The following is a 23820-nucleotide window of genomic DNA, read 5'->3' on the forward strand; positions in this document are numbered from 1 at the left end:
TACAATTGTCAATTAAAATCTCTAATCTCATCAAACATCAAATTGTGGTTTTTTTAAATATTGCGTTTGTTCTATTTCTCACCCCCCCCCCCCAGTTTTCATAAGCCTCTTCCTTAGTTCTTCTATTTTGTGGAGCATTATCCAATAGGCCATCTTGGGATGAAAAGAATATTCTATAATTCAAAAGCCACTAACCACATGTCATTGAGTATTTGAAATGTTTGCATGGCTAAGCACGTAGGCATTTAAAGTTGAATTCTTGAATGTATACATTGTTTAAAAATAAGAAAATTATATGTTTATGTCAGACCATGTAACGTTTTATGATATGATGTGCAGGTGAGCATATATATCTCATAGAATTTGTTAATTAATGTGCTTATATCCAGTTTCTTACACACTTGAGGATGCTTTTTAAAAGCTACTTACTCGATGTTCAGGAAAAATTAATCCATAGAGTGTTGGTTTAGTATTAATAAAAATCTGGGGGGGGGGAAGTTATCTCTCAAACAGAATGTTCTGTAAAGCTTGGGCTGCTCTCACATCATACCTACCTCAGTTCTAGCCAGTGGCATAAGTGACAAAGGACATATAAGAATGAGACAGAACTGATATAATAATTACAAAGACATGGATTCCATTGCCAAGGCAACCGCATGTAGCTGTCCACTGCTTCTGGTGAACATATTCATTAAATTAAACTGAAATACACTTCCATACCAGTGCTACTACTTCATGAGTTGCGAGAAAGTTGTATGTGTCGTATAGATAAAGAACTACTTTTTCCACTGAGAAAACAGTGACCAACCCCATGACAATGTTATTTTCCAACAAAAGGCCACTTCAACTTTGCCATTTAGAAGTTCTCTTGTTGTTTATAAAATAAGTGAAACGTCTTTGTATTGTCCTACTACATAACATTTTTTCTTGTTATTTGTCTGATGTTTTTTTTTTTTTTTTTAATGAACAGTAATTTAATAACTATAGTGACCTTCATTCTCAGCTCTAGAAAACCTGACATTCCATGAGGGCTGAATATAAAACGTGGTTGCAGTCACTCTATGCCACCATGACACTAGACAGACTTGAACAACGCCAAGCTTAAAGGAACACTGGGGGGAGGGGGGCTGAGCGCTCCTTTTAAAGACGGCAGCTTTAAATGTTAGAATGTTATAGTTTCAGTTCTCTGGGAAGCAGTTTTGGCTTGCATTTGCTCATAACAAAGGGAATTTTATTCCATTTTCACAGGAAAGCCTGAAAAAGTGCCAAAGTTTGCTGTTTATATTGCATGTAAATAGGCTAGCGTCATGCCACCCAGTCCAATCTAAGGAAGACCCTTCAAAGTGGAAACGACAGAGCACCCCAGAGAAAGAGTTGAGTTCCTTCACTTAAAAGTATTTTAATTACTCTTTTGAGAATTTTGTAAGGCATGTATTAATCATATTCATCCCATTCCTCCGTCTGACTTCCGCCACTTCATTTTCAACCTATTGAAATCAATTTTTGCTACTGAACTATTTAAATAATAAAAAAAGTGACTAATTCTAAATTCCCGAGCCAAGGAAAACACTCTTACTCTGACTTGACACCCCCCCTCCCCCAGACCAGAACTTGAAATCCCATCAATCCCAGACCTTACTCCAGAGTCAGGTTGTGGAATCCCACCAATCCCTGAGGTCCTGAGCATGAAATCCCTCCAGTCCCCAAGCTCGCCTCAAAATCACACCACAAAATCCACCAACCCCAAGCCATCCTGGAAGGCTCCTTTCCCCCAACCCCTCCATGCATACCCTGAAGAAACCCTATGTAAACAATGTACCTTGTTCTGTTTGTACTTGGTCTCACCCTGGAGGCAGCCGCCCTCCTAGATACTTCCTTTCCGATAAATCCCTTGTCTGAGGCTTATTGTGCAGTAGGACACTAGGTTGGGGCCCACCTGAGCCAGAGGAGAGTACAGAGCTCTACCAATTGGCAGGAGAAGAACAGAGCTGTAAAAACTTCCAGAGTGGGGGTGGTGTTCTGCAGGGACAGAGTCCTTACACCTGCATTGGCAAAATCTTTCCCCTGGGCAGAGCTGTAAACTGCTACATTTATAGTCACATATTCAGTGACTTTGTGATATTCCTGGGCTCCCAAGTACTAGGATACATCCCCATCCTACCTGCAGTCCTTACAGAGGAGGCACACACCTTTAATCTCAGCACTTACAGAGGCAGGCAGATCTCTGAGTCTGAGGTTCACAGAGCTAGTTCCAGGACAGCCAAGACTACACAGGAAAACCCTGTCTCAAGAAATAAATAAATAAATAAATAAATAAATAAATAAATAGCAAATAAATAAAACATGAAAAGGAAATAGGAATGTAGAATGTCTATTCGAATTAAATGTTTCTTTATCGTAACATTTTATTTTAGTGACTTTTTTTTACAGTGAAATTAAAAACAATTCCATGTTTAAAAGTGCGACAAAAAAAAAAAAAAAAGAATTCCTCATTCCTCATATTTAATGACTTAAAGACTTAAGTTTGTGTTTATTTTTAAGTACAAATTTTCTATCTATTATATTTCGATTTGGGGTCATTTCCCTTCATGGATTACTGGTGGTTTGTATAAAATGTCAGTGCTTTCACGATTTGTTGTTTTACATGTGAAGACTGACACGTTTGTTAGACGTAATTTTTTTTCTCAAAATGAATATGCAAATCATTTGAAGTTGTGCTCTATCCCATGAGTGTCTGTAACTACACAATTGGGGAATTCTCACACAGATGGTTGCTATCAAACACAAACAGCTCCCAGGCTTGTGGCCAAACACTACCCTAATTGGTAATGAACCCTTGTTCATGGTCACCTTTGAAGTGGCATCAACATTAGCAGGAGTTGTGGTTTCCTTGGCCTTCACTTGCTGGTACTGACCAGCAGAGAAGCGAGAATCAATCTCCGTCAGGCTTGTAACTGAGCACTTCCCTAATTTATGAGACAGTTTTTCCATTAACAACAAAATCTTGAGAATTGAATAAAAACAGACCTTCACAAGTTCTGCAGCGTAGGTGTGTGTGGAGTAAACATTGATAAATGCTCGTGCCTTGTGGAAGCCTGACTTTGAAAAATTCTATGGCAGAGTTTTAGGTCGCATTCTGACAACAATTAGGAACACTGAAAGAAATAGCTGGTAATCCTTCTTGGTTATGACGGGCGATGTAAAGCCATCTTTCCAGAGGAAAAGGCCTGTCTCTGGGTATGAAAGGCAGAGTCCCGTCATCTCGGTAGTACGGAGAATCTGGAGGTGCCTTCCAGGGCACATCAAGGTAGAAGCCCTTTGAAGATTTTAAATTTTGGCTAAGCTGTTTCTGCTTCATCATTTGTGAATTCCCTGCCACTGCAATTCCATGCTTCACACAGAATCCATGGAATGGTTAAAAGAGCCAAGTGTCCAGTTAAATTTTACTTTCAGTATAAAATTTCTAACCATGATGTTGTTTGAGTTGCTCTGGCAAATTCTAAGTGACTGCACATGGGCTGAAAGGCCAAGCCTATTTACATTAAGGGAGTTCATAAATTTCCAAAGCTCAAACATTGGTAGCATAATCATGAGTTAAGTTTTGAAATTTATAATAAATCACCTGTATGTGCAAATTTACATTAAGCTTAAGCCTCAGTAGTGAAGATGAACACTTCTTGATTATACTTACTATATGCACATAAAATTTCTAGCCAACAAATTAAAAACCAAATTAAAAAATTCCTGTCTGAAACCACTAACATTATTTAAACTAAGTTTATAAGTATTTCTAAAATAATTAGGAGCACTATATCCCATATCATCCTTGCATCTCTCAACTTATCCTGGGATTCTTAAAGAACAAACTATAAAATAAAAATAAACCAGAAAATAGAAAAAGGCAGTTTATCTTTAAAACTATGTAGGCATATAAAACTTACACAGAGTTCTGGAAATAATTTGGAATGTACATGAGTTTAAAATGTTACCAATAATTTAGTCCCATGAATGTCTATACATTTAGTTCCGTATGCCTAATCATACAACATATAGTTTTAAGTTTCCGGGTTACAGTAAAGCTCAGACACTGTCCTCCAAATAAGCGGATAAAAGAATGCTTTATCCTTTCACATCTCTCCAAATGGCTGATCCTGGAAGAGCTCTAATCCCCTCCACATAAGTCAGGACTTTCAGGAACCTTTCATTCTAAGATAACTCCACTTACTAGGGCCATGTCCAGCCATCACCCAGAAAGGCATCTATCTCCCTCTTGATTTCTTTGATTACACCTAATGACAAGACGATGTATACTTTCTACTAAACAGAGGAGAGCAGTGATTTGTTTCCCTATACTTGTGTACTGAACAGTAATTTAAGGATGTAGCTTATCTTCTCCCAGATAAACTTGTTATCAGTTTTCTGTACCTGGAATGCAATAGTTATGAAGAAGAAAATTCCTGGGCAAAGAGCCTGGATATTGTAAGTGGTATCATGAATGGCTTTCAATACCTGCACTTTTCACATGATGAGGTCATTAAAATTGCAATGTTGTCCCTCCCTTCTCTAGTCCCAAAGTATGTTTCTTTATTTCTGAGTCTATCTTAAGGTTATAAAAGCAAATGGAAACAAAGTTATTGCAACAGATGAGTACTTAGGCACAAAAGACTGTAGGACAGGTAACTCATTAGTGGAAAACTCAACTGCTCAAGTCAGTGAAGATCATTTTAATCTTAGCATATTGTTAAAGTGGTTTCCCATTCTCAGAATCATGATTCCGGCAGCATGTCCTCTGAAAAACTGCACTTGGCTCTCTTCATCATGCTCTCCATCTCTCCTTCGGTCATTGCATTCCCTTGTAACACAGCTTTGTTTTCTAAGGCAGGAACTTCTGGGCGTGGGAAACAACTTACGTCTTGCATTTTAACTTTTCTCTGCTCTCAAAGCTTGCCGTAGAAACCAGTGAAAATGAAAAAAGAAATGAAAGCACATTCCAAAACATTATGAAAAACTCACAATGACTGCAGAGACTGAGCCTGAAGGTTATCAAGCTCCAAGTGGTAAGCACTCTTTATTTTTGAAGGCAGGGAAGATAAAATCCAATTAAGAAATGAATGTTCCAATTATAACCTAGTTTTTTTTTTTTTAAATACGCAAAGGTGTTATATAAAAAGTTCTCCCATCTACATAAATTTGTATTAAAATGAATAAATAGTATTGTAGGTTATTAATTTATTACACTATTATGCGACACAAACATAGAGATTGCTTTTTTTGGTTATGGGCCATTGTGGTTATTATATGGATCCTTGTTTCCACTGAGAAATTAGAGCTTGCAGATAATAAACACAGACATGGAACATTGTAGAGGCCATGAGTTAAGTACTTTGCACATTTCACTTGGGTACTTTATCTCCATTTTCTATCACTTCTAAGGAAGTTCACAGAAAACATATAGTCAAACAGAGCGTTTTCCATGGTCTGGAATTTGTCTTGAATCCTAAGACCCGTAGACACAAAGCCTCAGTGGAATGTGCATTTATAGGTTACTTCTGTTCAACATCTCAAGTGCTCATCTGTGAGCCATCCTTTTTCAGCTTACCCAGATCTGAGACATGATACTAACCACACCTGTTTTTAGACAAGAGTAGTTTTATATTTTCAAATGGACAAGTATCAACCCAAATTCCTAACATCTCACTCGCTTAAAATCTCTAGTACATCTTAATTTTCCTGTGTAAACAATGCTGTATGGTACCACATTTTTCTTGTGTTCCATATTATGTGATACTGAGTAAGAGAGCTGACTAGTAGTATTTCAATAAAAGATCATTTTCTATTTAAAAAAAAAAAACACTACTTTTATCAAATATCTGTTGTGAGGTGGATAACCACACAGGCTCAGTCTTTCTAGTCTGAAAGTATTGCCTTTTGTGTATGAAAGTATACTAATATATAGTGTTCCTAATTAAAGTCAAGTAACTTTATATGTATTGGTATCAGGATTGAATTGTCTGTCAAAATATTTGCTAAATTAAAGATGCCATAATAATTAAAAATGGTTTGTTTTCCCGATATTATCAAATTATGGGTGTATAGAGACTTCACTTTTGAAACCTTTAGAGACAGAAACATGCAGATCTTAGAAGACACAAAGCCCGGGTTCTCTTTCTTTAAACAAATCAAGACTATAAACTCCCTGAAAAATGAGGTGTATAATAGAAACAGAAACTGACCATTAACTGTAGCCATGGTAGCAGATAGTGTTATAGTCAGCTTCCCTAGATGCCATGGTGTAAATGTATTAGCAGTATTAAGAAACCCACTTCTTCTGTAATGATGTTAGGAACCAATAAGACAGCTCAGAAATCAATATGCTAAGACAGACGGAGGAAAGGGCCATGGCCAGCTGAATATAGATTAGTGTGGCAGGTCCCAAGCTGAGCCATGACGAAGGCGATATTTTTGTTGTTGTAGAAACCCATTAATTCTAAATTTTCCTGAACAAGGAACTTGAAAGGCAAGCTTAGGCAGTTACAGTAAAAGCTGTAATTTTCATTGGTCTAGTTTCCCCTTTCAATTTTTATTTCGAAATTTACTAATGAAACCATCTAAAGTCTTGGGTGAGAGGGAGTATTCTCTCACTGGCTAACTGAAATCTTTCTTTGGTTATTAATTTATGCTAATGTTTGTAAAGTTTTTTGATCAATAAAATCATATTTAAACATTTACACTACATAGTGACAAGCTTATACTGATGTGTCATCAATTAATATTCATGTGTCTTAGAATGTGATGCTTTTCTCACATTTTCCTAAGTTCAGAATCACCCAATTCATTAAAAACCTATGTGGTAATAATCACTGGGGTTACACAAAGGAGGGAGGACTTTTAAAACTAAGTGTATTTTTAATTGAACTTCATCGCATTGTAAGCCTTTGTTTAATAATTTGCTTAGTAGAAAAAAAAGCAGGAAAATTTAGCGGTTGCAAAGAGAAAAAGAAATAGAAATGAGAGATACAGAGAGAGAGAGAAAAAGGAAAGAATTGAGAGAAAACAACAAAAAAAAATGCCCTTTTGTGGTTACAGTTTGGCACATCTGCTCATGCCCAATCAGGCTTTCAGACACAGAGCCATAAACAAAAGGAACCATCACCAAGGACAAAGTCGGAGACGTAAGTGGTTTGAATGAGTGTGCAATTTCTGCCATATGACCGTCCTGACACAATTGCTCTAATTTTCTTCCCAGAAATGACTGATAAAAGATTTAGGTAATTGCTATGGAGACAGACTTCCTTCCATCACTAGGTATCCTGAATAATACAGCCTCAGGGTCATAAGATGGAGTGTCAGTTTCTGCAGAGTCTAAATTAATACTTGCCCCTGCTTTGGCTTCCCTTCCTGTGCATCTAATGAAGTGAGTGTAATTTATTTTGACAACGTATTGAAAATCACTTGATCAGAGGACTAGTCTTTAATGAACACAAAAGGCAATATAGGCTTAAAAACTGCAAACTAATATATATGCATAAATTTCAAAACAATATGTATATAGATGTATGTGCATATATATCAATGCATGTTTAAGTATTATGTGACCATAATAAATATGAAACAAGACGGTTCCTAAATTCATGGGTCATGTAATGTAATATATTTCTTTTCTCTGCCATGAGTGTGATTGACCCATTTCCGTCCAGCTCATGACCTTGTCCCCTGTAATCAACCTTGATTTGTCTGGTTGATCTCTGCATTTCTGGTATTAACTAGCGTGAAGAAAGAAACCAGAAAGCCACATACGTGGCGATGCTTAGAAAGAAATTCTAAAGATATATAGACAGTCAGAAACTGAACTTTTCCTCAAGCATATTCAACGTAAAGAGGAACCCTAAACACATCTTCCAAATGTTCACAGTATCAGATGGAGCATAACTCCTGTGTCTCCCGAAAGTTGCAACAGCTAATGAAATTAGCGGTGTGCTGGTGAAAACTCTACGCCGACAACAGAAATGATTAGATTACATAATGTATTCTAAGTTCCACATTACTTACCAAGGTAAAAGATCATTTCTTTCAGCAGAGAAACCTGCTCTGATTTTCAATAAAGTTGATATTTCTCTCTGCACTTGGAGAAAATAGTTATGATTTGAAAATTCTCAAACACTCAAATTATGCAAAGTCAAATGTGCCAGCAGCAACCTCATAATTTTCTTGCTTCAGAAAGTTGGGTGAACATTTTCGGAGCTGGCAAAAAGGACTAAATGAGATATTGAGTTTGTACTAAAAGGAAATGCACTTGGAGCTATCTTGGCAAGTGAACCAAGAAAAAACAAGTATCTGTACAGTGGCCTTGTGAAAATGCAGTGTAGTGTTTAAATACAGCTAGGCAGAAGCCAGTGGATAATGCGCAGTAATGGGTTAATCAATACTTATTATGGTTTTATTGGTTCACTAAAGAGAGAACAGAACCTAGTGAGCACAGAGTCGAAGAAATCAGTGCATCTGATCTGGGTAACATCTAGTCTCCCTAAGGGATTTCCCTATTCAAGAATCCAATTTACCAGGCCTGATTGACAAGGATTGGATCCCAGGGAATCACATAACTCTTTTTAGGACCCAATAAAATCCTAATGGATTTGTTGGACTGGCCAGGAGACTTCTAGTTTTACTGAACAGAGGTGGTTTGTTGCAATTAGCCTTTATTCCACTTGCACTTGAAAGAACTAGGCTATTAGGAGTCATCCCGTCTTTATAAATGCTGGAGTCATGCTGGGATGTACTCACTGGAAGGACTTACTGTGCCTGTTGTAAATTGGGAATCCTTATGATAAACTGCAAACATTTGAAAGCTTCTGAAAAATTGTAACCCAAGCAGGATGCGAATGGAAAAGATCAGACTTTATAAGGTAGCTCTCAGCCAGGATAACCGTGCCAAAAAGGACCTCTGTCTTTGAAAGAAGTTTTGAATTGCACACTTCCTGTATCTGAGCACCACTTTAATACATGAAGTTTGAAAAAAGAAGCATACTCCAACAATAAAATGATATGAATAGTTGTCCATGTCATTGCCCTGTTTGCCTAGCAATGATGTTTATAGTAAGCAGTCAACTTAAGTGCATTGTTGTTTGGCTACACCTCGCCATCCCTTTGGCTATCTAGATATCAGAAAACAGTATGAGGGATAGTTTGAACTGAGGACTGAAAGAACTAAAAAAATAGAAAGAGAAATGATGTTTTAAGAAAGCATCTGATGTGTCCCATTTCACTCTAGAGTTGTGTCTACTCTTTCTGCCAGTGGAGAAGACATTTAGAATGGACTTCATGTTCAGGAATACATTCATTTAAATAGTGTCTTTGAATAGACATTGTTATTTATTCTTTTCCTTCACCACGCTTGGCATGGACCCAATGATACTTTAAAGAGTCCATAAGCTCTCCAGATTACAGTCTCCAACTCCAGAATCCCTAGACAAAAAGCTATTCTAATTAAGTGCTGAAAAGTATGCTTTCAATAAATGATTGGTGACTATCTATATTAACATAAATGAACACATGAAGTTTATGTATTTGAGAATGCAAATTGCAAATGATAGCGACTGTCATATTTCTTTCTATTTAAGTATTTTAATGGTGATTTTGTAACTATGTGATTTTTTTCAGAATTGTATGTATTACATTTATTTAAAAAATACTTAAATTTGAGCAAAATATAAGGAGAAACTTAGAAGGATTAAGTAATTGAAGCAAAGGAAATGAATGAAATTCTTATGATAGTTCTTACAAGTGAGAAATACATAATTGTAAATTCTGGAGAGTGGGAGATGTGTTAATTGGATTGACTGATGGGAAAAGGCTATGCAGTCACGTGTGATAGTGCAGCAGTTTCCACATGGAAACGACGTCATAATTCAACAGCAACTGTGGACAGCAAAACCAGTGTGAGGGAAGCCATAGAGGGAGCTCAGAGCTGGGCTGTGTGGAGGAGGATTTACGTGCAGTATGCAATGATTTTATATGTGTATGGCTGTGCTCTAGCTTGTTTTTGTAATCATATGACTTTAAAAATAAATACTTAGTCTGAGGAGGAACAAAGGGGTCAAGACCAGGCTGTAGAAACCCATGGAATCAGCTGACCTGAACAAGGGGAGCTCATGGACTCCAGGCCCCCTGAATGTGGGTCCTAGGTAGGAGGACTAGGAGTCTATGGGGCCTCTGGTAGTGGATCAGTATTTATCCCTAGTTTACGAATGGACTTTGGGAGCCCATTCCACATAGAGGGATACTCTCTCAATCTATACACATGGGGGAGGGTCTAGGCCCCAAATGATATGAGACTCCCCATGGAAGACCTCACCCTCCCTGGGGAACAGAAAGGGATGGGCTGGGATTTGGTGGGGGTGATAGGGAAGGATGGGAGGGTGAGGGAACTTGGACTGACATGTAAAACAAGCTTGTTTTAAATTTAAAGAAAAAAAGAAAATAAATACTTAGTCTGACCCTAATGCATCTACACCAACCCTCACTGAAGTTTTCTAAGGACTGGTGAGTGAATGTAAGATGTCAAAGAAGTTAATTTAAGTCAGATTCTGTAAGAAGCATTGGCAGGAGATGCAGGATGGGACAGTAGAGAATTAAGATGGGGATATTTCTGTGCTTCTGTTCATAATGCTAGTATAGGACTCAAAATGCTTTAATGCTGTTTGTTAAAGATTTTTTTAAGATTTCTTATTTCAGATGATAATAGTTTTCCCATTTCTGACATTTTAATCACTGTTCTTTAATTTCTGTTTACCTCTTGTTTTTGTCTGTAGAACAATTAACAGTTCAATTCACACATTACTTACTGAAATATACATATATTATTTATTTTTCTTAGTTTACATATCGATCCCTGTTCCATATCTTTTGTACATTTGAAATAAAACTCACATTAAAAAAAAACAACCCAATTCAGAATGTGTAGTTTCAAAATTCCACAGATATTTAGGACAAATAAGAATTTCTGCTTAAAATGATGACATAGCAAGTGACTAATATCCTTAACATATATGGAACCTGGTGAAATAACAAAATATATACTTGAGTTTAAAATGGGCATAGCATTTGAATGTGACATTCTCCAAAGAAGAAAGTTTAATGATCATCAAGGTTGTGGGGGAAAGTTCTTTACTCAATTACATATCTGGAAAATTCAACTCACACCACAACAAGGTGTCATCTCGCATTGATAACATAAACATCTGGTCAAATCACAATACCAGATTCTACCCTAGGGCCTATGGCCTCCTAACAATAGCTTTTGACCAGGATTATACTACTGGGTACGGAATTCCCTCTCGTGTAGCAGGCCTCAAAACCAATAAGAAATCTGTTAATTTAGTGTGGCATTCATGCTGTTATGGCACCATTGGGTACGTCTTGTCTGGTAGTTCAGTGTTGCAGTATTCAGGCTCCAACGCTGGCTCAGACCATTGCTCTTTCCTACCCTATTTGCACACACAGTACATCCTAACTATATGAAAGCTGCTCAGTGAGGAAGTAGTTTACAGGTTAGTTTGGTTTCAGTGTACCCTACAGACAAAGCATGTAGTGTCTTCAGTAATAGGGTGTTACCATGGGCTTATTGTGAGCAACTGAAAAGCAAGGACAACAATATGTGTTGCTTTGCAGACATCTGGAACCTTCCTAACCAATACCTTATGGTCAGAATTCCCGTTTTTCACTCAATCACCATGCATTCCAGGAGCAACATTGTCCTCTAAGGCAGGAGAATTTTTTTTTTTCAATTTTTTATTTTTTTAATTTTCTTTTTATTTATTTAGTTTTTCTCCTTTTACATACCAATCCCAGTTCCCTCTCCCTCCCTATCTCCCGCCCTCCCATGACCCTTGGCCACCCTCCCTTCCCACATACCCCCAACTCCACATGTTGGGTAATTTAAATCTGCCAAGTCATTTGGAGTAGGGACTAGACCCAAGCTCCTTTCTCTATGGGGAACGTGTTCCCTATGTCCTTTAGTGCACCAGGAATACATCCTGGTTCCACTGTCAGAGGTCCCTTAGACTGCTCAGGCCTTCTAACTGAGACCCATGTTCAGGGGGTCTGAGTTAGTCCCATGCTGGTTCCCAGCTATCAGTCTGGGGGGTCCATTAGATCCTCCTTGTTCAGGTCAGCTGTCTCTGTGGGTTTCTGCAGCCTGGTCTTGTTCTCCCTCTCTGCATCTGGATTTCAGTTTGGCTCAGTGCTTAGTTATGGATATCTGCTTCTGTTTCCATCAGCTACTAGATGAGGACTCTATAATGGTGGATAAGTCAGTCATCATTCTCATTATCAGGGAAGGGCATTTAAGGTAGCCTTTCCACTGTTGCTCAGATTGTCAGTTGGGGTCATCCTTATAGGTCTCTGGACATTTCTCTAGAGTCACTTTTCTCTTCAAACTTGAAAAAACCATCCTGAGTGAGGTAACCCAGTCACAAAAAGAGGAACACAGTATGTACTCACTCATATATGGATTTTAGACATAGAGCAAAGGATCACCAGCCAATATTTCACACTGCCAGAGAAACTAGAATACAAGGAGGAACCTAAGAGATTCATACAAAGTTCCTCACAAAATGAAATATTATAATTCCATAAAGAGTATTGTTCAATTACTCACAGCAAAATAAATCAAATTGGAAATAATTATGTTGCATCCAAGGCATAAAAATAAATTCCATATTTTGTCTTATGTTAATGTTAATTAATAAATATTTATAGGGATAATTAATTGCAATACTAAAAGTCCCTGACATATAGTGAGTTAATGGAAACATTAAGGGATTTAATTTTTGTCTGTATATTAAGTATATATGGTTTGAAATAACATATTATACTTAACATAAATATCCAATTATTATATGTCAAAGAAAACAATTAATAAAAAGTATTAAGTATCTAATGAGTCATGTATGTGCATCCAATTATGATTGACAGTATATATATCCAAAGAAAATTAAAGCAAAAAAAATCACCTGATGTATGGGTTTGCCTATCTTTCCTTATGGGCACCAACTATAGCACCAATAAGAGAATATAGCAGTACCATGCTTACATTCCACATACCCAAAAGGAATAAAGAATTTTGTATGGTGTAAAAGCAAGAAATCTGATAAAATTCTGAACTAAATAGCCCATAAAAGAATGTCTAGAGATGAGAAAATGCTCTCTCATACTAGGTTCTCCAGGTGGGCCACAGTGATGACTCTGAGTCTATATTTTAGTCTCTCAGTTTGCTATCCTCTCCTAACAAAATAGAGTCATTTCCCTCATCTTGGAACTGTGTGGATTAGTCTTTTACTGTGGATTCACATAGTGTGGGGGTGATGGTATGTGGTTTGGAGCTCATATTTTAAAGCCTGGCTTGTGTGATATTCTTATTCAGAGAACCTGGTGTCATGTAAAGAATCCCAGGCCATATAAACAGGTCACAAGGGAAAAAGTCCTCCAGCCATGAACCAGAGCCACAAAGCAAGCACTACTGGAGGGTGCAAGGATGAGTTTGTGTTCAGATTAGTTCATCTCCTGACTTGTGTCCATCTGATGTCAAAGGGCACAGATAAGCTATCTCCGCAAAGACCTCCCAGAAGGAGGAAGGCCATGTAAAATAAAATTTAATTTTGTTTAAAGTAACTCAGTTAGGCTCACATACATATTGGCAGCGAGTTTTATTATTTAGGTGTGGTATTGGCCATCATAAACAAATATGCAGCATGTTATTTTTGAGGCCAGGCACCTGGATTTCCTACTTTCACATCATGCAAAATTATTCCTTTTATGGATGTAAATTCTAAACATGGCACTGCTATATTCTCCTATTGGTGCTGTAGCTGGGGATATACCTAGGTGATTTTTTTTTTGTTGTTGTTGTTCTAATTTTCTTGACAAGAAATGCTTGATAGGAGGATGATGGAAAAAAATAGATAATTGAAGGGGTTTAAAAATAGATCATTATTTGCCATTAGGTAGTTGTTTTATAATGGCTTGATCCTGGCTTTTGAAACGTATATATGTTCGTATGTGGATTTGAATGTGGGTGAAGATTATGGGACTGGAAAAGGGGGCACAGGAAAAGAAAACGAAGCTTAGCAAGTGGAAGGGGGCCACAGAGCCCATGTGATGTGAAAATGAAACAGAGTGGAGTTGCCACTTATTTCTTTTCACTGACTTTGATGATTTGTCTGAAAAGAAGTAGGTCAGCCCTGAAGTCTTTATTGAGTCTTCAAATGAAATTTAAATGCAACATAAAGCAGTCAAGTTTTAGTTCAAAAGTACAAGCATATCCCATTGTTTGCTGAGACTCTCAAATAATAATAATAATATATAAATAACCCTTTGGGATAAACACAAAAAGTACAGGATAAAGAGAAGGAAATATGGCATGATTTTTAATGCTTTCAGAAGGTATAAACACAGTCAGTCAGCTGAATTCCTTTAATAACCAAGCAGATCTTCATAAAACACTAAGGATAAAAATTAAGGAACTATAGTCAGAAAGCTAAGATGCCATACACGGAGGACTTAACTCTAAAGTCATAATGGAGTCAGCATGGCTAACTAAGCAACATCCGGAGAATTCCATTGCGTTTTATGAGAATTGTGTAGTTTGGAGTACATTTGTTCCCAGTGTTGTTCAAAACAGACAATGGCGTTTTTAAAGGAAGCATGGTCTTTAGGTCCCGGGACCACTGAAATTGTAAAAGAAACTGATGACTGTTTCTGTTGCAACGTAGTTGAAGGCTTGATTATAAATAACTCGATGACACATCTTTGGAAGATTCTAGAAACTCTGAGACATGGCGGTAGGCTGGAAGAAAGAGAGCACAATCTGGTTCCTTGTGTATGTTTCATCCCTGGTGTCTTTACTTCCTTGGTATTATAAAATGGAAAAATCTCTTCAGACTGTTGACCCTCCCTCAAAAATAGTGGGTGGAGCGGGCCATTGTTTCTTCACATGAGATTATAGCTGCCCCTCCCAGCCTGTCGTTCTAATGAGATGTTACAATATGGAGTCTGGGAGAGGGTTACTGAAGAAGTGTTCCATCTATGACGTCATGGGGAACCATCATCTATGCTATGTGCAGACGTTGCCGTGTGGCATCCGTAATAATCCCTCAGCACACCCTGTAAATCATCCCAATAGACTTGTTTTCCATGTGTGAACTGTGGAGTTGTACTTTAGCTATTTTGGGGGAAACATACGAGGTGTTTATGTATCTCTAGGAAAGGATTTCTCACAGTACCTAGTGTTCCGTCTAAACACAGGAAGCTAAACCACAATGGACTAAATCCTCTGAAACCTTAAGCAAAATTTAATCTCTTCTTCTAAGAGGTTGACATGATGTGTTTTGTTGCCACAAAGATAAGTGTAATTAAACACTGACTGTAAGCGATCACCAGTTTTGGAAAAAAAATTAAAGATTAATTAATAAATTTAAAAATTTAGAGAATAAAATCCCAATCCCGAATATCAGAGCAAAAAAAAAAAAAAAAAAAAAAAAGAAAAGAAAAGAAAACATAAAACAAGAGACAAACAAACAAACAAAAATCTGTGGGTAATCATTTCTAAGGAGCATTACCAAGTCATATTCATTGAGACTGAAGATACAAATAGATGAGCTTCAAGATTACACAAGAGTGGAGACTACATTCTTCCATGATCTCATCTTTAGAACTGCTAGTGATTACTCCTGAGTGTTCATTGTGGGAGGAGTATGTATTAAAGTCAAACGATTTGTCTCTCATTAATCAAATGAGATTAAGAAAAAGACTGAGAAATTTTATCCAAGAATATATGACACAGTTTATCTTAATGACTCAAATCCAAGTTTGCTACCACACGGGAGATTTTGTAATTTCTTCAGAGAAGTTTTGATTGCATTTAACACATGGAAAGAAACTGCTCTTTCAAAGGTATTTGAGTAAATGGAGCTCTCTAAGAATGACTATTGTTATATTTCTTATCCACCTGGCCTGTGCACCCATGCAATCAACAAAATGGTAACTCGTTGTCCTTTTGAATTTGCATAGAACTCTGCAGCTACAGGAAGAAGGAAAGTGGAGCAGAAGTCACTTGTGTGTCTTTGAAAATTAGAGCAGTGAAAGGAACATGACCTCCATCAAGCTATCTGGAATGACTGACCTTTAAAAATAGCCACACTATACTGAAGAATTACAGGTCAAATGGAGGACATATACCATTCTAGCCAACAACCCTAAATAAGGCCTTTAACACCAGACACAAGAAAATAAGGAATTACTGTATTGGTCTCCACTTTTGGGATCTTCCAGCTCATAGTTCAAGAACTAGAGAGATGTTATCATCGCCAAGCCATCTCCAAATAAAACTTTAGCAAGCAGAATTACTGCTATTGCTGTTCTGAGGCCAAGGCTTCTGGGGAGCTTTTCACACATACTGATAATAGAGTAAGGATGGCGAAAGACTGAATTAGAGTACCAAGAAGATATAAGTTTAATTGACAGTCTCTGATGTTGACAGTCAAATGTGTGCCAGTGACATCATCAGCTGCCATGTTCCAAGGGCAAATTCTTGAGTCTGCCCAGCCATACTGAGTCTAAACGCTCTGGCGCTGGCATGGGTGCTGTGCACTAAGTCTCCAGGTAATTGCAATTTGAGTTAAGGATTGTAAACTACAGCTCTAGGTAACACCTGTGCATTCGCTCTGGGAAATTGCTAGCAATTAATTCACATAATCCACCCCCCCAAGCTTACTTGAATAGGTCAATGTCAAAAACGAACAGACTCAAAGCAGAAACCAAAACTTGTCATCTGTGGTGTCCTCTGTGCCTCTCTCAGACTCCCTCCCAAATGCTCTCACCATCCCTGTGGAGAAGAAACTCACTAGGAGCAACCAGATTACATGTGGAGGGATAGATGAGGTCCTTGTTAATTGTCAGGAAAAACAAGTTTAACTTTGAATTCTATAATACTATGAATAGTAGTGAAAGATAGTAACTTCTGTTCGCAAACCAGCAGATGATGTGGCCTAGCTGCAGGAGGGGTCTGCATTGAATTCTGTAGCACAGGTTGCCACTAGGCCTATACAGAGGCCTAGAATCTAAGCTACAACCTGTGGCTTGGGTGGAGTCAGGGAGGCCACACCACATGTGCAGTAGCACAGGTGACTTACCTGTGCAGGGGCCAGGGTGTCATCTCTGCCCAGTATGCTACCAAGGGCAATGTCTGGGACATAGACATTTAGCGTAAGTCAGGATTGTCATGGAGCACCGTGAAGAAGCCTAGAATCAAACCAGCCACTTGAGTGCGGGTTGACATCCAAGGACCATGATGCATCCACGTCTGAGTCGCCTGTGCTGCTACTCAATGACACGGTGATGTCAGAGCCCTAGCTGCAGCTGGGGGCCATGTCAAGGTCTGTCGTTCCACTGCAGGCAGGGTCTGTGCTGATGACTAATGCTCCTGCTACTATCCGAAGGCTGTGCAAATAGCCAAGATCAAGAGCCAAGTTAGTGTCTCGGGGGTCATACCACAGCTGGAGGAAGTGGTGACATATCCAGACCCAGTTGCCGCTAAAGACCATGTAGGGGTCCATGATGCTACCACAGCTGGGGATCTGACCTGAAGCCCGGGTCTTGCATTGCCACTAATGTTCAAGTAGAGGCCCAGGATTGGGGCTGCAATCTGAGGGCACAGCTATCAAAAACATTTCTACCTTAGTAGCCACTCCTTCCACCCAGAGCCAGGATATTGTCTGAGCCTAAGTTGCTGCTAAGGACCATACTGGATCCACGATCCAGTCGCAGCTGAGGTCTGTGCTGATGTCTGGGACCAGTGATAACTAAAGAAACTTTAGAAAACAAGCAAGATGAAATCAGAGTATTATACTGAGCCAATCCCAACTTTACTGACCTTGCCTCTTTCTGGCCCCTACAGCAAGAGAGCTGCCCCTTGCACTCAGGAGAGGTGGTGCCCAATCCTCACCTACACTGAAAGCTGACTCCAAAACCACACCCACTTTGGATAGCCCTAGTGGCTTGATCTGACCTGCCAGGCTAACGCACAGTCCTACAAATGGACCTTGAGTTGACCCACCCTAGCATCCACCCCATCTAGGTCCTGCTGGAGCTTATAAAGGGACTAATCCTGTAGAATGATTCCTGCAAGATCTCGAAGAAGACACTGTACTCCAAAAGAGCTTCAGTGAGCATCCAGTGAGAATGGTGTAGCAAAACCCAGAGGCCTTGGACCAGACCAGTGACTCATTGCAATGGACAGTCGCCAGTCAAGCTGATTGGATAGAGGGGTGTACTGTATAACACACTGAAGCCTCCAATGCCATCAGGATGAATGAAGAGATGACAGAGAGTGCTGAGAACAGGAGAAATAGAGCTATTTCTGTTTCTGGTGTGGTTTCTTATAGACAGTACACATTACAGGCCATCGTACCTACAGGAGGGAGAATTTCTTCTCAGGAACAAATTGCATATGAAGATGTCCAGGAATTCATATGAAAAGACTCCTGCTGTTCTCCCAGTCCATATCCATCGTGTCATAAGCATGAAGTCAGTCATCTTTGAAAATGATCTAGAGCTCCGTTTGATAGATCATACTGTAACGAATGGATTTGAGCTCTACATTGCTAGCTAATCATACTAAAAACTAGGCATTCCTGGTACACTCTGTAAATAGAAGTGAACATACAAATGAGAGGGCTCTGATGTTCTGATGGTGATGGTGTTGGTGGTAGTGGTAGCTTGTATTTTTAAGAGGAAAAACTCATTCTGGCTCATTATTTCAGAGCTTTCTACCCATGGCCATTTAGCACCATTGATTCTGGGGCATAGTAACGTACAACATGGGGGCTGAAGTAAGGAGGCAAAGCCACCTTCACACCTGAACAGACAAGAAGAAGAGATTAAGCAGGACTCAGGGTAGCTCTACCCGGAAAGAATGCATTCATGGCAATCAGCTTCCTCTCCGTTGGACTATCTTCCCATCAGATCCCTATAGTGTCATCAGATTTCAAATACTTCTTTGAATTAACTCAGTCAGGAATCTGCCATCTGCTTGGGCCCAAGCTTAGAACACATGAACCTCAGGAAAACACTCCTTATCCAAAATCAGGATGTATATGCATAAACACTTAAGAAATAAAAGAGGAGACATTGAGAAAGTGATCGCTACAACTGCTATGTGAGATTATAGACTACACTACAAAATGCCTCCTGACTGCTGAAGGAGGAATGCTGGTAAAACAACACTTTTAGAAGATAAATTTATAATTCAGTTTGTTTTCATAATTACTGTGGAAAAAAATTCTTATTGGACTCAATAATGTAGGAAAAACAGAGTTTCAAACACTTCGTAATTCTCTAAATGTTTTTCTTAACCAGAAACTAAAGCTATAACACATCCTATGCTCAAATAATTTATCATTTTAGCACACTAAAATATATATTTCCTTGTCTTTGGCTTTTTGCAGTAGAATAGGCTAAAGAATTTTAAGAGCTGTCCTGTGCTCTTTAAGTAGTATTTTTATTTAAAAACCTCAGTGTTACAGTGAAAAATACAAAACTAAGAAAGTATTTTGTTGTACGTGTAACAGTGCTATAAAAATAATCTATTAAAGGGGAAAAGAACCTTTGATGATAGAGTTGGAAGGCTGTAATATACACTGTAGCTATTTTCTTCCCATCTACAGTGCATTTGCTCATAAGTGATGCAGACACAGCATCCCTACCCGTGTTTCAGAAAGCTTCTCTTTTGGTGAAACCAAAGCACAGCTGCCTCAGCCACATCTCATTACAGCAGTAATTAAAGTTCTTGCCTTACCTGTGTAGTCAAGGACACAAGGGCTTCTAATGAGAACAAATCTAGACATAAAGGCTTGCTGTCAATTAGCCCTGATGACTTGATAAAACAGTGCAGTAGCATGTGGGTTGGGTTACAACTCTGCATGATAACAAATACAGTAATTCAGCATCTCTTTCTTTTCCTGGATCCAGCCCAAGGGTTTGGAAGAAGAAAGACAAGAAAATGATCTGGGAAACATGATCTTCTGATGGCCATGGGATAATGGGGTTCTCCATCAATTTGGCCTAGTGCTTCACTCTAACAAAAGATGGTCCTGCCACAAAGACTCTCCCTTCAATCAGGGGACAACACACCTCCTTCTTGTCATACATTCTGACAGCAGAATGAAAGCCAAAAATGGAGGAAGGAGACATAACTGTGTAGGGCAGCATTATCTGCTCCAACGGGCTTGAGTAAAACCATCTTTCCCGATAAGCCTGACATCACAAGAGAGAAGTTAAAGAAACATCTTTGTGTCTTTTATAACATTTATATTTAGATAAATGAAGTCTATTGTAACAACTTATGAAAGCCAAATTTATGTACCTTGGTTGCTAATACATACCTAAGTCAATGCAAACATTTTTATTCATAGATTATCCCAACTGTAGAATCCACCTTAGAAAATATATTAGGGCATTATTAAAATGTACGGTTTTGTTGCCATTTAGAGATGTAATGTATAATTAAGGAAATTATATATGCGTCTTCTAAAGTCTTAAACTATGTAGTGCACAAATATGAAAAACTGGCAAAGCCATGTGGTATTTTTACCAAATTATCCAAGTAAGCTAGGTTCTCACACAACCAAAATGCTTCAAAAGAATTAACAATAACTACTTGTGCATGAAACCAATCCTAACACCTTGGTAGTCTTTCCTATTAAAACTGAAAAGAAGTGTATTTTATGGTCATTTTATTGTTCATGTACTTCTGTCTGTACTCTGATGATATGAGATAAACACATTTCCCAGTCAACTATAATTATTGCTTTACAAACCCATTTAACTACCATATTCATACACATAAAACAAAAAATATATATTAGGAAAATGCATATTGAAAAACTGGAATACACATCAAAATTAAAGTTTGCTAAAAGACATAATAACTTGAGATTTGAAATAAGACACCTTCTTACTTAATATCTCTAAATAGTTTATAAAATTTCCAGATTTCCTTATTTTATTTTAAAAAGTCATTGTGTACGATCATGACAGTTGGCATGAAGACATTTGCATTTTAATGGTTTATATAACTGTGTTAATTGTACACACTAATGGATTTCGTTATGACATTTTTATATGTATAACTAATGTATATTGATGTTATTTAAATCCAACCTACAGAACTTTTTCTGCCTCACTCCTACTCCTGTTAATCATTTTCTAATTCATAACTATTCCCCTTTCTTCCCTTTCTTCTTTCCGTGTGTGTGTGTGTGTGTGTGTGTGTGTGTGTGTGTGTGTGTGTGTGTGTAAGAGAGAGAGAGAAACATGTGTACATTACCAATGGGCACCACTTGAAGAAAAATCTCTCCCTCACCAATCAACCATTATCTGAGAGTAAATCTTCAGTAACAGGGAGTCTCAATGAGCTATAAGTACAATCCCATGAGGTGTAATGTGTTGAGCATATTCACACAAGTTCAGTTACTCACCTTTGGCTGCTTATATTCTTCTGCTTCTCCTTCATGTTCTAGACACATGCATGACTTTATTTACCTATACAAAACCTAAGAACTGACAGTGAAATAAAACATGACATTTGTCTTCTCAATGGTGACTTAAATTGCTTAGTAATATTACTTTGAATTGCACTCATTTTTTTCTGAAAGTAAAGTAGACTCGTTTTTCTTTATGGCAGAAAAAAATCTGTTGCTTATATATACCACATTTTTCTGTTTCACTATTGTTAGTTATCTAGGTTGTCTCCATAATTTAACTATCATGAATATTCTGTCATAAATTTTGATATTCAATACCTCTGTGATATATTGACCTAGGGGCCTAGCTGGATTAGTTCATTCCTAACAGCAGTATAAATAGATTCCTTTTGATGTACATTCTCACCAGCATTTGTTGTTATTTTTCTTAATACCTGGTATCTCCATATATTTTATTTTGTACTTCTTTGATGGTAAGGCTGAACATATCCCCATATTTCTGTTTGTTTATATCCCCAGAAACTAAATAAAAGCTCATCAGTAATCTTTTATGGGACAGAGGCAGGAAGAGATGCCTAGCTAAACAACAAGCTCCTGGTTCAATTCTAGACATCTTGCATGTAGAAAAAGATCTAGGAAGGTAACAAAGACTTCAACAGAGACCTAAAGATAGCTCAAAGGGTTAAAGCACTTGTTGTGCAAGCCTGAGAGCCTGAGTTCAACTTCTAGAACCCACTTAAAGGTAGAAGGCAAGAAGATACTCCACTAGGTTGTCTTCTGAATTATATATATATATATATGTGTGTGTGTGTGTGTGTGTGTGTGTGTGTGTGGTGTGTGCGTGTGTATTGACATATAGTCAAGCTCACATTCTCTGTCTCTCTCCACACACATATACACACAAAAAAGCATATGTGTACAACACAAACATAACTATACATGCAAAGTATCATTTGATTCATATTATTTGTTAATAATGATAAAGATGACAGATTGTGTTAATACCTGTCATGGTGGAGAAATATACATTTCCTGCATCCCTCAGATACTTCACTCCATCTTAAATACTGAGGAAATGAAAGGAAAAAGGCCCCTCTAACTTTTATGGAAGTGATGTTGCCATTTCAGACTTTGCAACTGTGTACAGAATGTTTCTTCTCATTTGATTCTTGGAGCACATGCTCAAAATATCTGGTCACACTTAACAAAGGAGAAATGACATCACCCAAATTAAGATCACAAAAGACAGTAAAACTGATTTTTAATGGATGGGAGAAATACTGGATTCAGGATTTACCATGCCTTCTCTTTTTAAAACTCATTTATGTAAAAGAAAAAATAACTATTAACAACTACAATCCATTTAGCTAACCACCAGAAAGCATGCCTAACTTTCAAACGCTTCTGAGCCACTAAGCTAGAGCTGCACAGCATACAAATAAGAGCGAGAATCTTGAGCAGGACTTCTCAAATCACAGCTGTTAGTTACTGCCAAGATACGTTTGCCATTTCTGCATTCTTAGGGCTTTTGTGGTCTCTGTCATGATTCATAAGTGTGTATCACAGTTGGGTAGGACTATGGGTTGCTTTCTTCCTTGGAAGCTTGTATGACACCTTCTGTTGCCAGGAAAGCTAGTCCTTAAGGAGGGAACACTGGTCAGATCCAGCTTGGGTCCTCTAAGTACCATGTCAGAACTGCAAGGCGCCTTTTACAATAGGGTGATCCAATACCAATTTGTCAGCCCTGAATACCAATAACATATGGACTGGGTAGGTTTTGAATGTGTTATACATATTTATGTATATATAAATTGTATATGATAACAGTTAAGGATGGTATGATTTGTATTTAAAAGAGAGCTAAGAGACTACACAGGAGGGCCCAGAGGGAGGGAATGGAAGGGAGAATGACATAATTATATTCTTAAAAACATTTTAAATCACCTCCCTATCCATCTATCTACCCTACGATGCCCAAGGGAGTACCAGATCAAGAGATTGATAGCTGCTTTCGGGATGCTCGTTTCCCAGATTCTGAAACAAGGGTGATAACAGAGCAGAAGTTGATTCAGTTTTGAACTGTTGTGGCCCATTCTCTTACAGATGCACACAGCTAGGAAACAGGGCTTTGAAACCACAGAAGACCTTTAGTAACGTTCTCGCACACACAGTGTTTGGCTTTCTTCTTCATTGAGAGAATGAGTATAGACATTTCGTCTACATTTGCTGAAAACTCTTGGTCGCTAGGTGTAATTGCCACATTTATCTGTACAAAGGAATTATC

The sequence above is a fragment of the Phodopus roborovskii genome, unplaced genomic scaffold, assembly GCF_943737965.1.
Source record: "Phodopus roborovskii unplaced genomic scaffold, PHOROB, whole genome shotgun sequence".
Classification (NCBI taxonomy): Eukaryota; Metazoa; Chordata; class Mammalia; order Rodentia; family Cricetidae; genus Phodopus; species Phodopus roborovskii.